The 15900-nt window shown below is 53.7% G+C and overlaps 1 protein-coding gene across 1 annotated transcript in view; it reads right to left on the reverse strand.

Annotated features, from left to right (window-relative positions):
• SRRM3 (serine/arginine repetitive matrix 3) overlaps nucleotides 1-479 on the reverse strand; it is a 54968-nt gene extending 54489 nt beyond the window's left edge. The window contains 1 exon segment of the mRNA XM_057529816.1: nucleotides 333-479. The gene's annotated coding sequence lies outside the window, so the exon portion shown is untranslated.
• Nucleotides 480-15900: the final 15421 nt, after the last annotated feature.

Consider the following 15900-nt stretch of genomic DNA (forward strand, 5'->3'; position numbering starts at 1 on the left):
TCCTCAGTTGGGGGAAGGCAATTGGACTGCAGTTGGGTGCCTCTCTAGCATCGTTATGGGCCAGGCCATGGTCATTTATGCTCAGTGGAGTCCTGCCCATGACCCGGCAGGGTTCTCACTTTCTCCATCCCTCTCAGCGAAATGAAAAGCGTTTCTCATCTCTGTTCCCCAGGTGCCTCGCACCCACGACCAAACACACTAACAGTCCCCCAACCTCTACGCTCTGCTCTGGGGTCTGTGGACCGTGGGCCCCGGCCCGTCTGGGGAGGCCCAAGATTCAACCCAGCCGCAGCCCCTCTGGGAAATGCCCCCGCCCCGCCAGGGGCTCTCACCTCCCTGCTGATCGTTGCGCTCCGCCCGGCGCTGGAGCCAGGCCCTCTGGCCCCGCTTGTCTGGGCGGCCTCCGGGCCGCCTCCTCGGCTCGGCTCGGCTCGGCAGGGCAGCTCTGCCGCCCCCGCGGCCCCGCGCCCTCCGTCTCCCCGCGGGCGCCGCCGCCGATTGCTGAAATGCTGGACAGCGCACCACCATGGAGGCGGCCTCCCTGCCCGCTTGCCGGCCAGAGCGGCCCGGCGTCCACAGCGCCCCCCACAGTCCTGGAGGCCGACGGCAGCCAAGCCAAGGGACTGGGCGTCTGTCGGGGGCCGGAGCCTCCACGGCAGTGACCTGCTCCACGACTTACGGGTAGGGGGTGGGGGCAGGCGCCCGGGGCAAGGGATCCCGCTGGGATGCCCTCTTTCATCGTGCATCCTGGTGGCCTGACCGAGGCCAGGCCGGGTGGTGGGAGACATCCCAAAGGGGAGAGGATTTTGAGACTGGAATCGCTGGACCTTCTGTGGTGCTGGGTTGGCTGTCTGGAGTCCTGAGTTCAAGTCAGAACCTTGGTAGCCTGTTGTCCCGCGGCTCCCGCCTCCGTTTCCTTGGCTGGACGGTGAGCCGGTGGAGTGAAGGGAGCTCGGGTGGGGCGGGCTCTGCAAGGAGCATTGAAAGCACGGAGACCTTTCTGTCGTAGGAAGGAGGCCAGGAACGACGAGCCCTTTGCTTGGAGCCGCCAGTGGTATCCCTGTGCTGTCTCAGGAAGCAGGGCTGAAGTGCCAGGGCAAACCTGAGGCAGGGCAGGGACTAGGATGGGGCAAGCGAGGCACCTGGGGCACAGATTATAAGAAGGACTTTGCACGACCCTGGGAGCCATTCAAATGAATGTTTGTTATGAATCTGCACGTGTTTATGCGTGTGTGCACCCAGCTGTATAAACGTGTGTCTGTGTCTATATTCCTGTCTGTGTGTGCCCTCCTCCCCTCCTCTCTCCTTTTCCCCCAAGTTTCTTCACCTACCTGTGTCCTTGGAGTGTATATTGGGGCCTGTGTGTGTGTGGTTGGGATATTGGCACTGCAGGCCCTTTGAGTCTGCAGAACAAAGCTTGGGGTGGGGGGAGAGGGCTGGGCTACAGCTGCTGCTGCCATTACTGCAGCCCCATAGCCCCAGGGGTGAGTCCTCTGCTGGTCTCCTGCCTTCTGGATGCATGAATATTTCATGTGCTGGGGCCTTGAGCTGGCCTAGCACCAGTGTGTTTGCGCCCCCTGCCTGGGAGGGGCTGCCCCCTTTGCCTGGCTGGGCCTCCCGAGGCAGAGGGGTAGTAGGCAGATCAAGGGCTGGGAGAGGGCCCCCTGGAGGGCCTGCGGCCTCGCCTTGCCTGGGGAGCCTTGGCTGGGTGTGCGGAGGGGAGGGCGGGGGTGGGGGAGGAGGCCAGAGCAGGTGCAGGGAGGCGGCATCCTCCCAGAGTGAAGCCCATGCCTTAAATGAAGTCAAATTAGTTTTCTGAAACCTCACCGCATGATTTGGTTCCTGATAGCCCCCGCCTCAACTCTGTTTGGGACTAGTGCCTGGGAACACTTTGCCCCGGCTGGGCACACCTCCTCCTGCCCTCCCCTCATCTGCCTCTGCAACCCCTGCTCCCTGGTTTCACAGTGGGAGCTGCTTTAGGGGAGAAGGGGAGAAGGGCCTGTGAGCTGGCTGCAAGCAAACCTCCCCAGCTGCCTTGGGCCCTCTCTTCTACCAGACCTGGGATGGGGGAGCCCTGGAAGCCTACGCAGCCTCTCAGCCCCAGTAGCCCCCTCACCCCTTGCACTCTTGTGCCCTGGCTCAGAGGAATAGACCTCTATCTTGGTTTCCCGACCAGCCTGCTAACTTTCCAAAAAGAGCTCCTTCCTTTGTGTTACTTATTTCAACAAATGGCATCACCATCTACCCTGGTTTTTCTCCACTTGGCCCTCTGGTCCATTCCCATCCTTCTCGGCCCTGTTCTGGGTCTTGGGAGACTGACCTCTGCAGACTGATTACCCAGGTTCCCTTGTTCTTGGCTTCTGGTTGGGTTCATCCAAGGGGAAGCAACAGCAGGAGAATGAAGGGCGGGAGGAGAAAGAAGTTAAGTATTTATTCTCCTGCCGAGTTCCTCTCCAGCTCTGGTCCAGTGTCCCCTCATCCACGGCTCCATTCTTCTAGTCAAGCTCTGGTATTAAGTTTCCTCCCTGTGCCACTTCAGGCCCACAGGTGGTAATGGCTCCTGCTGTTATAAGTCTCTGGGTGCTTCTCTATCCCTTGGTGGTCCATTCTCGTATCCCCACCCCATCTCAGTGCATAATCCCTTCATCAGGCTCTCTTCTGTTAAACCTTTGGAGGTGCTGTCGACTTCATTCTGGGTCCCTGGCCCATGCACCCTCCCTCTCAAGTCCAGTCTCCAAGCCAGAGCCCTGTGAGTCCTTGAGCCCTGCAATTCCCCCTTCTCCCTGCAGACCTTCTACCTACTGGAACTGTGTTTCTTCTTCACCCCCAGGGTATCTGCCTAGCCCAAGTCTTGGTCCTGGACCCCGGCCTAGTGCCTGCTCCCTCCCCATTCACTCCCCGCTGAAACATACATCTCTGCTTGGATAGCACTCGATCAATGAACCCTTCCAATGAACCTCATAAAATAGCGTCTCCCAGCCCAGCGCTATTGTTCCCTCTTATTCTCCTTTAAAAAAATTTACTGTGGTAAAATATTCATGACATAAATTGGCCGTTTTAACTATTTTAAGTGTTTACAGCTTAGTGGCATTAAGTACATTCACAATGTTGTGCAACCATCACCCAAACCCAAGCTGAAACTCTGTACCCATGAAACTCCCCCAGCCCCTAGTACCCCCCATTCTACTCTCTATCTCTATGAATCTGACAACTCTGTGGGCCTTGCATAGGTGGAATCATACAGTATTTATCTTTTTGTGTCTGGCTTATTTCACTCAGCAGAATGTCCTTAAGTTTCTTCCATGTCATAGCATGTGTCAGAATGTCCTTTTTTAAGACTGAATAATATTCCATTGTATGGAAGGACTACATTTTGTTTATCCATTCATCTATCAATGGACCTTTGGGTTGTTTTCACTTTTTGGCTATTGTAAATAATGCTTCAATGAACATGAGTGTGCAAATGGCTGTCTGAGTCCTGCTTTCAATTCTTTTGGGTAATACCCAGAAGTGGAATTATTGGACTATATGGTAATTCTATGTTTAATTTTTTTTTTTTCTATGTTTAATTTTTTTGAGGAACTGCCATACTGTTTTCCACAGCAGCTACACCATTATAATTCCCACCGGCAGGGCTTCCCTGGTGGCGCAGTGGTTGAGAATCTGCCTGCTAATGCAGGGGACACGGGTTCGAGCCCTGGTCTGGGAAGATCCCACATGCCACGGAGCAGCTGGGCCCGTGAGCCACAATTGCTGAGCCTGCGCGTCTGGAGCCTGTGCCCCGCGACGGGAGGGGCCGCGATAGAGAAAGGCCCGCGCACCGCGATGAAGGGCGGTCCCCGCACCACGATGAAGAGTGGCCCCCGCTTGCCGCAACTGGAGAAAGCCCTCGCACGAACCGAAGACCCAACACAGCCAAAAATAAATATAAATAAATAAATAAATAAGAAAATCCTTTAAAAAAAAAAAAAAAAAGATATAATTCCCACCGGCAATGCACAAGAGTTCCAATTTCTCCACATCCCTGTCAATACGTATTATTTTCTGTCACTGTTGTTGTTTAGGATAGCCATCCTAATGGGTATGAAGTGGTGTCTCATTGTGGTTTTGATGCATTTCCCTGATGATCAGTGATGTGATCTTTTTGTATGCTTATTGGTTATTTGTCTGTCTTCTGTGGGGTACCCTCCCTTATTTTTTATCTTATCCCCACCCGTCGTATTACTCATCCACTTGTGTTTTTTCCTGTTTTCACACTCTGGGCCTTGAACTCCACAAGGGCAAGGCCTTTGCTCACTGCTGTCTTCCCAGCTCCAGCACATAGTAGATGCTCAATAAATATCTGTTGATCAAATGTCTAAATTCTCCCCTTGATGCTTTTCTCCATCCATTTCTGCCGAGCCTCACCAGCCAAAATTCTGTCTGTCTTCCATTCTGCCATTTGTATTATGAGAACAATAGTGCCGTGAATAAGCTTTTTCAGACACGGGATCCAGGGTCTGATTCAGAGCCCTGCACCTGCAGCAGATTCATATTTTCCCATTCCCTACATAGCCAGACTCCCTGGCCTTCAATCTGTCACTGAATTTGACATTGCCCACCTCCCCAGCAACCCTTGCCTCCCCCACTGGCCTTTATACTTGCTGTCCTCCCAACGGTAGCACCTTTCCCTACTTCCTCTGTCCTTCAACACTCAGCTCCAGGGGGAGCTCCCCTTCCAGATGCCCACCCTCCTACATGCCTGATCACCCCTCCTAGGGGCCTCATGTCCAGAGGCAAGAGCAGGAAAGACCCTGTGATGAGAGGCCAGGCTGGGCCAGGCTGGGGTGCTTCACTCACCAGAGTTCCCAGGCCCAGAGAGTGGCTTACAGTGGCTTTGATCTCAGAATTGGCCCTTCCCTTTCTCTCTTATTCTGCCCTGTCTCTGACACCCTCTCTCTGTGCCAACCTATGTCTAGAATGTGAATTCTATGACGGCGGGGATGCATTGTGCCTATCTCCCATCTCCCACCCTAGAACGGAGGAGGCAAGGATCATTGCTTGTTGAGTTGAGTTGTCTGGTCTTCTGCCTGCCTCCAAGCTGTTCTCCGTTCCCCGTCCCCATCTCCCACTTTTTTTTTTTTTTTTGCCTCTCCACTCCTCAAACAATTGACTCCTCCCTTTCTCTCTGGCTCTGTCTCTTTCCACTTATCCTTCTGTATGATGTGATGTAGATATGCACCTTGGGGCACTTGGCCTTGGAGTCAGCCCCTCTCTTCTGGCACTTCTCAAAGTGTTTCCTCTACCCTCTGCATCAGAACCACCTGAAGTGCTTGTTGAATGTGCTGCTATCTGAGTCTCTCCAGACCTACTCTAATGGTGATCTACTGCTGCGTAACAGCAACCATTTTACTGTATTTCACGTGTCTGTGGCTCAGAAATGTGGGCTTGACTACGTGATTCTTCTGGTCCACGAGGCGTTAAATGGGGTCACTAGGTGCTTTTCAGCTGATGGATGTGTTGTGGTCTGGAAGGTCCAGGATGCCAGGGTGCCTTCTTTCCCATGTCTCAGGCCCTGATGGGGATGGCTGGAGGGCTGGGCTCAGCTCCACTTCTCTCCTTCTCTGGGTCATCTCGGGGCTCTCCACATGGTGTCTCCAGAAGAGTCGTCAGACTTCTTACACAGCAGCTCAGGGCTCTGAGAGCAAATGTTCCAAAAGAGAGGAAGTAGACATTACCAAACTCCTAAGGCAGGCCGAGGCTCAGAAGGCACAGCACTTTCCCCGTTTTCTAGCGGCCAAAGCAGTTACGGAGCCCACTCCATTTAAAGTAGTGCTTCCGCACTCATATCCAAAGGTAGGGGACATAGATCCCCTGCTCTTGATGGGAGGAGGGGCAAGGAGTTGGTGGCCATCTTTTTTTTTTTAATAAATTCATTTATTTTTGGCTTCGTTGGGTCTTTGTTGCTGAGCACAGGCTTTCTCTAGTTGCCACAAACAGGGGCTACTCTTCGTTGCGGTGAGCGGACTTCTCATTGCGGTGGCTTCTCTTGTTGCGGAGCACAGGCTCTAGGCATGTGGGCTTCAGTAGTTGTGGCACGCGGGCTCAGTAGTTGTGGCTTGTGGGCTGTAGAGCACAGGCTCAGTAGCTGTGTCGCACAGGCTTAGTTGCTCCGCGGCATGTGGGATCTTCCCGGATCAGGGCTCGAACCCGTGTCCACCGCACTGGCAGGCGGATTCTTAACCGCTGCACCACCAGGGAAGTCCTGGTGGCCATATTTAATCAGCCATACCTACTGAGTCACATCTTTGGGGTAGACCCACAATCATGCCCCTGAACTTGAAGAACTTGAAGAATGCTATGGCCCTCATCTGCCCTAGAACTTGTACTCCTCATCCCCTGGGTTGTTCCTTTGCCTCACGGTTACTGGAACAACCTGGGAGGGAGAATCGAGCTGAATCCAAAGGGTGGGGAAGGTATGACTGACCCAGTGGGAGGAGTGGGTTCTGGAGTCAGGACCCAGGTCTGACGCCCAGATGTGTTGCTGACTAACTGTGGATTTGAGAAAGTGATTTAAGCCTCACTGAGCCTCAGTTTCCTCATCTGTAAAATGGGGCTAGTAATACCTGTCTCTGAGGGTTGTGCTCCTTTTCTAATTATTATAGATCATCTCGTGGTCATAGCTTGCAGCGAATTGGTAATGCAGGTGACAGGCCAGTGATGTTCTGCTGTCTTTTATCTGGAAAATGACAAAACCTGGGTGTCGGGGTCCTGATACCTTAGTTATTCACTCCTTTCCCCTGGTCCAACCCAAAAGCGTTTCCCTACTGTTATCCTGTCTGTCTCCTCACTCCCTTCCCTGTCGCATGGGGGCCCCCTCAGAGCCCAGAACTCTGCTGGGTCCACTCTGCGTTCAAGGACCACCAGACCTCTTTCTCTCGGTGCCTCTCTGCCTGGCCCACTCCAGGCCTCTTCCTCTCCATTTCCCTCCCCTCCTCGCAGCGCATCACTCTCATTTTCTCTGCAGAGCCTGGGAAACTGAGGAGTCCCTTGTGGCAGACGGGCAGGGCTGACCTTGAAGCAGATCTTTAATAAAAAATGAGCAGAGACGGCAGCCTCTCCCATTCCTCAGCTTGCCTCCCCTGCCACCCCTCCTCCCCTCCAGCCTGGGCTCTCCTCTCCTTCGCCTGTAAATCTACCATAAGGGGCCACTGCTCTGGGTTAAGCATCGCCTTTATCAGGGTCCTTTTAGAGGGTGCAAATCCCTGGGCTGTGGGAGTGCGAAGGAAGGAAGTTTTTGTTGGGATGGGGGGCGTGGGAAGAAGTGGTATAGGAGGGGATGGGGCTATACTTTGAGGCTGTGGGCCCTGCCTGCCTCTGCCTTAGAGCTTTACACAAGAATCCCCCTCCCACCGAGGCCTCACAATTGTCTCAATGGTTCAGCCCCACCCCATCCCGGCCCAAAGCCATCCTGGGCTGGAGTTGGGGGGCGTCATCAGCAGCCTAGGCCTCATCCACTTGGGTACTTGGAATCAAGTCCCCCACAGACCCAGGTCCCACTCAGCCTGAGCGCCGGAGTGAGAGGGACCCGCACTTTGAACACTGCCTTATCCCAGCAATTGCATTCAGCCTCATTACCTCTAATCGTCACGATGAGCTCCTGAGCTGGGGGTCACTCTCCCATCTCACAGATGACAACACTGAGGATCAGAGAGGTTCAGCGCTGCCCGCAGCCACCCAGCCCGTCGGTGACCTGGGCGATGACTTGAGCCACCATCTGTCTGACGCAAAGCCAAGCTTGTCCCCTGAACCACTGACCTCAGAGCTGAGCACAGTCTTATTCCTTCTTCCTGCTCCTGACCAGGGCACACAGCTCCTCCGCTTCCCTGAGGCTGCAACTCACCCTCCAGTGTGGGTCCTGTGGGAGGGACAGACCTCCCAGAGCCAGGTTGCCAATTCCCTGCCTCCTCAATGCGTCCCCCTTTCCCCCTGGACCTTTTGGGACCCCAGAGCCTAAACCCATCCTGAGCTGTCCACATGGTGGGTGTGACTCTGGCTGGCCCAGCTACTTTGCCCCTTGGGGTCTTACAGGTGTACAGGAGGTGTAGATATGTGTATGGATGTGTGTGAACAGATGGGTGGATACAATGTGTGTCAAGGGCCTGGGGAATAGATGAGTGAGTGAATAACTTAGTGAATAAATTTGCAAATGAGTGAATGAATGAGAAGTCATTCAAATGGATCCGTGAATGAGGCACTGAGTCAGTGAACTCCGTCCACCAGGCAAGGTCAGGGCAGGAGCAAAGAGATTGTGTCCTCTCTGGGCTCTGCCTCCCCATGAGGCCCACTGTGACAGAGATGCCCACCAAGCTGTCAATGGGATGTGAATGCCCATCCAGGGACTACATCTCCCAGCATTCCCTGCATACAGATAGACTATGTGACCAGTTCTCACCAATGATGTGCAGGCAAAAGTGCCATTTTCCTGGAAGAGGCACCTGAGAAGCAGGTGTGCCCTCTCTTTCCTCTCTCCCCTCTCTTCCCTCATTCGCTGGCAGGTTGTACAGGACTCCAAGGCCCTGGCGGGAGGGGAGAGGGAGCCACAAGATGGAAGGAGCCTGAGTCCCTGTATCATCATGAGGAAGAGAGCTGCCTGCTGACCAGGAACATCAGCCTAGGACTGTTAGAGAATGAGAAATAATACGTAGCGATAAGCGACTGAAATTTTAGAATTTATTTGTTATAGCAGCTAGCGTTTCCTTAAGTGACACACTCACAGAAGCTAATTATTCATTGCCAAGCTATGGAACTCATCCCTGAAACACTTAGGCAGGGGCTGTGGAGACCCTCGACAGGCATCTGTGACAAGGGCCAGTAGGTGCTCCATCCTTTGCCTGCTGGTGGTGGGGACAGAGAGTGTGACCTCACAGCTTTCTTCTCACCTCTCCCATTCAGGGAGGAGTTAACGTTGCTCTGGGGTTGGGGGAGGGACTCAGGCAGGTACTGGGATTAAAAGTGACTACTTAGACAAAACTATAGTATTAGAAGTCAGGATAGCGGTTGTCCTTGGGGAGGGCGTGACTAGAAGGGGTATAGGAGGGCTGGTAATGTTGTTTCTTGATCTGGATGCTGGTCCATGGCTGTGTTCAGTTTGTGAAAATTCATTGAGCTGTATATGTATGATTTCCATACTTTATGTATTATTGTATTTGAATAAAAAAATTTAAATGCCCAGGAGAAGGGAGGGTTAGGGTGAGGAGACAAAAAGAGTAAAAGAAGACAGGAGAATGTCAGCAGAGGGACAGGAGGGGTACAGGTGGGCAGAGGGCAGCCCTGCCCTTTCACCCATCACTGTAGCCCGGGATGTACACCTCCCTTCTTTTCTTGGCAGGTCACCATAGACCCTCACCCAACACCAATCATCTCTCCATCCTACACTGGGCACCTACTGCATCCAGGTCCAGGAAGAATCCAGGTTGTCCCAATGGGCAGGTCCCCTGGCCTGGGAACCACCACCCCAAGGAGTGTGCAGTGAGCTCTTCTTAAAGGCCTTGAGCGCCACACCTGGGTCCATGTGTTCCGATCAGGACAGGGCGGGCAGGGAGGGGATGCAGCTGCAGAGATGGCAGCTGAGGCTGTCTTGGAGGCTGTGACCCAGTTTCATCTCCAACATTCGTCTGCCAGCAGAAGTGATCCCAGTCACCTGAACCCACCATACACTAAGTCCCGTACACAGCCCCATACACATGTCATATCCACTCATACACACACACACACTCAGGAACATTGTTACATCTCTACACCTGGACGACCCAAACCTCAGACACACACAGCACACACACACTACCGCATCAACATGGGCCCCACACATGTGCGTCCGTGCATAAATACACCCACCAACATGTCAGACCCTGGGACAGAGATGGCTAGAGATGGCTTGTAGGAGGCGAGCACCCACACTGAACCTGACCCCCGAGGCACCCAGAGGCAGGAGGGGATCAACTGAGGGTCTCTTTAGGGGGGTCTTAACCTGGGCGCCATCTCTTTCATGGGGGCTTTCCTGACTGTTCAGGGGCCCAAGAGAAGCCCTCCAGCCGCACCCCAGCTGGAGTGGCAGCCAGAGTGAGCTGGGGCCAGGGCTGGAAGGCAGAGCCAGGTGGGAGCAGCTGGGGAACTCCAGGGTCCTAGACTGGACCAACCTGGGCCTGCCCACTCCGACTGCTCTGGGGAAAGGGCAGCGGGCCTGGGACAGGCTGTCAGGCGGGGACGGCGAAAGAGCAGGCTACTTGGGAAAGGCAGGGGGACCTGTGTGTGTGTACACACACGCAGAGATTGGTATAAATGTGATGCATTTAATTGCACACTACCAAAAAGCCTCCCTCTTTCTCTCCCCTGGCCGTGTTTAATGATCCCTCTGGGGACCCCAGCAGGCTAAATTTGCTTCCTGAGCTGAGGCCAGCTCAGACAAAGCCCAGGCTGGCCCAGCCTTGCGGGGTGGGAGGGCCCTGCGCATGTGCTCTGCCTGCGGCTGTCCCCAGGATCCCGGCTTCCTTATCTCTGGCTCCCGCCTGGCCCCGCCAGAGCCCTCCTCCCAGTAGCCCTTACCCTCAGACCTGGAGCCCCAGCAGGGCCCTGACCTCCAAGTGAGGATCATGGCAAGGATGGTCACCATTTATTGAGCACCTACTGTGTGCTGTGGACTTTATTTATTTTTTTAAATTAAAAAAAATTTTTGGCCGCACCACGTGGCATGCGGAATCTTATTTCCCTGACCAGGGATCGAACCTGTGCCCCCTGCAGTGGAAAGGCAGAGTCCCAACCCCTGGACCACCAGGGAAGTCCTTGCTGTGGACTTTAGACACTAAATCTTCTCAGCAAGCCTGGGAATGGGCATAATTTTACTAGTGAGGAAGCCAAGGCCCAGAGAAGTTAAGTAATTTGCTCAAGGCTCCACAGCCTTGGGGGGTTGGGCATGGGGAGGAGGTCTGGGGTCTGGAGTGAGGTGACCCCTTGTTGGCCCTCAGCAGCCTCACCTCCCAGGCTGTCCTTCTAGACTACTCCAGCCCTGCTGGACTCTCCTTCTGGAAGGTTCTGTTGCACTGGGAAGCGTGGAGTCAAATTTGTAATGTAGCACGGTGCCACTGAAACTTCCGCAATTCCTGTCCTGTCTCCACATTTCTGCTCCTCTGAGTGCCTTCTGCGCTGCTATTTAACTCTTTCTTGAAATCAGTTCTTGTTTGTACTCAGCCTTCTGTGAGCCATGCTGCCCAGGGTGTGGCAGGCTTGATGAGCTCGTTTCTGACATTGAGACACTCGTCACAGTAAACGTCCTAAGTCAGGTCAGGGCCCCTGGGAGAGGCCTGGCCTGGGCGGTGGCCTCCTCCTTCAGCCTCTCCCACAGCTGCTGGGACAGTCCCCCCTCCAACAGCTGGCAGACGACCCTGCTCCTCCCCCGTGGAAAGTGCCCCGGGCTGGGGTCTGCTCAGGCCCCAACCGCCAATCACCACCCACAAGGTCACCTGACTCGAGCCTCAGTCTGTTAATTATCCTACACGTACCGGTGCCCAGGAGGTGCCTGGGACAGAGTAGAGGCGGCTGAAGCCGCACTGGGCTCGCATCGGGAGGGGGGGAATGGGGGGTGCTCCTGGGCAGCCCCTCCCTGCTTTCCCGTTTGTAACAGCTGTGAGATGTGAAAGGTTCCAGGTGAGGACACGATGCTCTGTGATGCAAACAGGCACTGCCTGGTCCGCTCCAAGCGCTCAGTGGGCGGCGCCTGAGGGTCCCATTGCCCCCCACCCCTTTCCTGAGCCAGAGCTTTTCCCTGAGCCCGGGCCAGGTACATCTGGCATCGGCCACCGCTTTCAGAGCTTACAGTCCCCCCAAACATACACCCCACATACACACACAGCCCACACATACACACACATCACGCAGAATCACCCCAGCCTGGGAAAGAAGCACTCCCAATCACCCCTACCCCAGCCGCAACCAGCCGACCTCCATCTCTGGCAGGAAGGGAGTTAACCTAATTACTGGCCTGCGTCTGCCTGGCAAGAGGCTCTCAGCCTGGCTGGGAGAATATTAGCATCAGCAGGAGCCTGGGAGGGAGAGAGCAGGGCGGGGAGGAGTTATTTTTAGGCAACGGAGGTGGGGTTTGTAGTTGAGCCGGGCTGGTGGCTTAGGGAGCAGGGGGCAGTCATCACAGAGTGATGGAGGGCTCAGGTCAGGGCCTGGCTGTGGCCTCTCCTAAGGGGGACCAGGCCAGCTCTTAGGCAGGAGGGGAGGGGACAGAGAGAAGGAAAGAGGGACTTGCCAAGACTTCCTACCAGAGCTGTCCCACTGGGCTGGGTTGCCAGCTGGGAGAATGTGAAATGGCTCTAAAACGGGGAGAAGGCTCAGCGAGAGCTGACAGCCCCTCCTCCCACGCACAGACAGACACACAGGGTGGGAGCAGGGCGGGGCTTCTCCGTCAGGCCTTGAGAGCAGCTGGGCAGTGGCAGGGTCTGTGATTTCCTGAGGGCACACCAGCTCCTTTGGGAATGGCTGGTCCCCTCCATTCAGGCTCCCGATCTGGGGTCAATGTTCCCCCCATCCTCTATGGGGTGCCCCCAAGATCCTGTCTCGCAGTGAGGGGCACACGGGGCAACCCCCCAACTCCCAAAGCACATAAAACATCAGAGCGTGGTGAGCCAAGAACCTAAGAAATCCAAGGGTCTGGTTTCATGGCACAGAACCGCCCCACATTCAGACAGCCCTGCCCTCCCCCAGGCTGCGGGCACCTTGCTGACTGGGGCAGGGGAAGCTCTGCAGCCAGAATGCCTAGGTTCAAATCCCAGCTCCCTTTACCTGCTGTGTGACCTTGGAAAGTTACTCAACCTCTCTGGGCATCACTTCTCTTGCTAATGTAGCCACCTTAGAGGACTGTGATGAGGATAAAAGGGAATATGTGTGCAAAATGCCTAGGAGGGTGTACCAGTTTCCCATGGCTGCTGTAACAAATGACTACAAGCTTAGTGGCTTAAAACAACACACATTTATTACCTAACAGTTCTGGAGGTCAGACTTTCTAAAATCAAGGTGTCAGCAGGGCTGCTTTCCTTCTGGAGGCTCTAGGGGAGAATATTTCCTTGCCTGACTTTCTGGAGGCTGCCTACACTCCTTGGCTTGTGGGCCCGCCCTCCCTCCCTCCCTCTTCAAGGCTTGAAATGTAGCATCTTCAGATCTCTCTGGCTCTGAGCACCTCTGTCATAAGAGCCACTGCTTGGATTCTGATGTTGATTCCGCTCTTCCTGCCTCCCTCTTAGGAGGACCATTGAGATTACATTAGGCCCACCCAGATAATCCAGGAGAATCTCCCCATCTTATAAATCTTTAACTTCATCATATCTACAAAGTCCCTTGGAAGGTAACATTCACAGGTTTCAGGGATAAGGAAATGGACATTTCTGGGGGCCATTATTCTCCCTCTACTAGGAGGCCTGGGAAGTAGTGAGCGCTCAGCAAATGTGAGAGAGGGAAAAGTGCTCACGGCCTGGACAGGGGGACACAGCTTGCACACTTGGGGGATGATTTAGTCGATAGGGGTTTCCAGGGGCTGCCAGGAAAGTGGGCCCTGGTTCTTGGCTTCCCCCGGCAAAGCCTCAGCCAGCTCATCAAGGTCATTAACACCATCCACTCAGTCCCCGGGTTTTTGTTCCTTGCTGAGGGGGACAGGAGTCGTGTGTCAGGAGGCCACCGGAAGGTGGGGATGACAGCCAGTTCACAGACTGGGAGGTGTATAATTGGAGCTTGAAAGTGGGGGTGTGGTTAGTTTAACCCACGCTGCCAATGGGCTGATGGACTTCTGGGTGGTTGGTAGAGATGGGGCTGGGAGATACTGGTGTTTTCTCCATGTTCCCGTCATCCTTCCCTTCCCACTCACTGCCACCCCGCTTCGGGCCCTTGTCCCTTCTGCTGCCAAAGCGTCCCGAGCAGTCCCTGCTGCCACATCTTTCCTACTTAAGTGTGGCCAGCAGCAAGGACATCACCTGGACCCCTCCCCAGGCTCCTGGGCCACAATCTGTATGTTAACAAGCCCCCTCCTAGGATCGTGTCACCAGCCTGCTCAGCGCCTTTACCCTCCCTGTTCCCACCACCCACAGGACAAGGTCCGAGCTCTGCAGTCTGCATTCAAGAGCCCCACCCCCCAACCCCAAATGGCCTCACTCCCCTCATCGTGAGAACACTGGCTATTCCTCAAACCCTCTCCAGCCCATTCTCCTAAGCCTAGCCTGATTCTGCTGCCTGCCTGCCTGCCTGCCTGCTGTGACCACACTGCCCTCCCGGCCGGCTGAAATCCTACCCCTCCTGCAGGGCCAGCTCAAATGCCATCTCCTCCTCCCTCCTGGCTATCTTTTTTTTTTTTTTTTTTTTTAAGACTGTTGCTTTTTTTTTTTTTTTTAATTTTTATTTATTTATTTATGGCTGTGTTGGGTCTTCGTTTCTGTGTGAGGGCTTTCTCCAGTTGCGGCAAGCGGGGGCCACTCTTCATCGCGGTGCACGGGCCTCTCACTATCGCGGCCTCTCCTGTTGGGGAGCACAGGCTCCAGACGCGCAGGCTCAGTAATTGTGGCTCACGGGCCCAGCTGCTCTGCGGCATGTGGGATCTTCCCAGACCAGGGCTCGAACCCGTGTCCCCTGCATTGGCAGGCAGATTCTCAACCACTGTGCCACCAGGGAAGCCCCCCTCCTGGCTATCTTGATGGGGCAGTCTTCTCTGATCCTGGCCTCTGCCAAGATGTCCAGAAGTAACCTAGTCCTCTTCTGAGTCCTGTGGTACTTGATCTGCATTTTTCTGATTCTCTCGTCCATCCCTGACTTATCTGTAAGCCCTGAAAGGCAGGAGGCTTATATAGTGAAAAGAGCTCTGGGGCAGCCAGTGTCCAAAGTGTGGTCACTGACTACCCCAATCCCCCTCAGCATAATCTGGAGGAATCTGGAATATTATAGGTTCTTGGTCCTTCCTCTCAAGACTGCTAGATCAGAACTTCTGAGGGGTGGGCACAGGAACCTGCATTTAAAAAATTTTTTTAAAAATTGAAGTATAATTGATTTACAATGTTGTGTTAGTTACTGCTGTACAGCAAAGTGATTCAGTTATACATATGTATACTTTTTTAAAAATATTCTTTTCCATTATGGTTTATCATAAGACATTGAATATAGTTCTCTGCGCTATACAGTAGGACCTTGTTTATCCATTCTATACATAAAAGCTTACATCTGCTAACTTCAACCTCCCACTCCATCCCTCCCCCAACCCCTCCCCCTTGGCAACCACCAGTCTGTTCTGTTTGTGATTCTGTTTCTGTTTCATAGATAGGTTCATTTGTGTCATATTTTAGATTCCACATATACGTGATATCATACGGTATTTATCCTTCTCTTACTTCACTTAGTATGATAATCTCTAGGTCCATCCATGCTGCTGCAAATGGCATTATTTTGTTCTTTTTTATGGCTGAGTAGTATTCCATTGTATATATGTACCACATCTTTATCCATTCCTCTGTTGATGGTCATTTAGGTTGTTTCCATGTCTTGGCTATTGTGAATAGTGCTGCTATGAACACAGGGGTGCATGTATCTTTTGAAACTATAGTTTTGTCTGGATATATCCCAGGAGAGGGATCCCTTGATCATATGGTAATTCTATTTTTAGTTTTCTGAGGAACCTCCATACTGTTTTCCACAGTGGCTGCACCAACTTACATTCCCACCAACAGTGTAGGAGGGGGCTGCATTTTAAGCAAACCCCTTGGACGGGCCTTATGTGGTAACCACTTGTGTATGGAGACCGGCACCGACCTGACCACCCTAAACCAAGACCACTTGCGGAGTCATCTGCACTAGGTCCTGCCTGTCAGGGTTGTGACAAGGATG

The sequence above is a fragment of the Balaenoptera acutorostrata genome, chromosome 15, assembly GCF_949987535.1.
Source record: "Balaenoptera acutorostrata chromosome 15, mBalAcu1.1, whole genome shotgun sequence".
Taxonomy (NCBI): Eukaryota; Metazoa; Chordata; class Mammalia; order Artiodactyla; family Balaenopteridae; genus Balaenoptera; species Balaenoptera acutorostrata.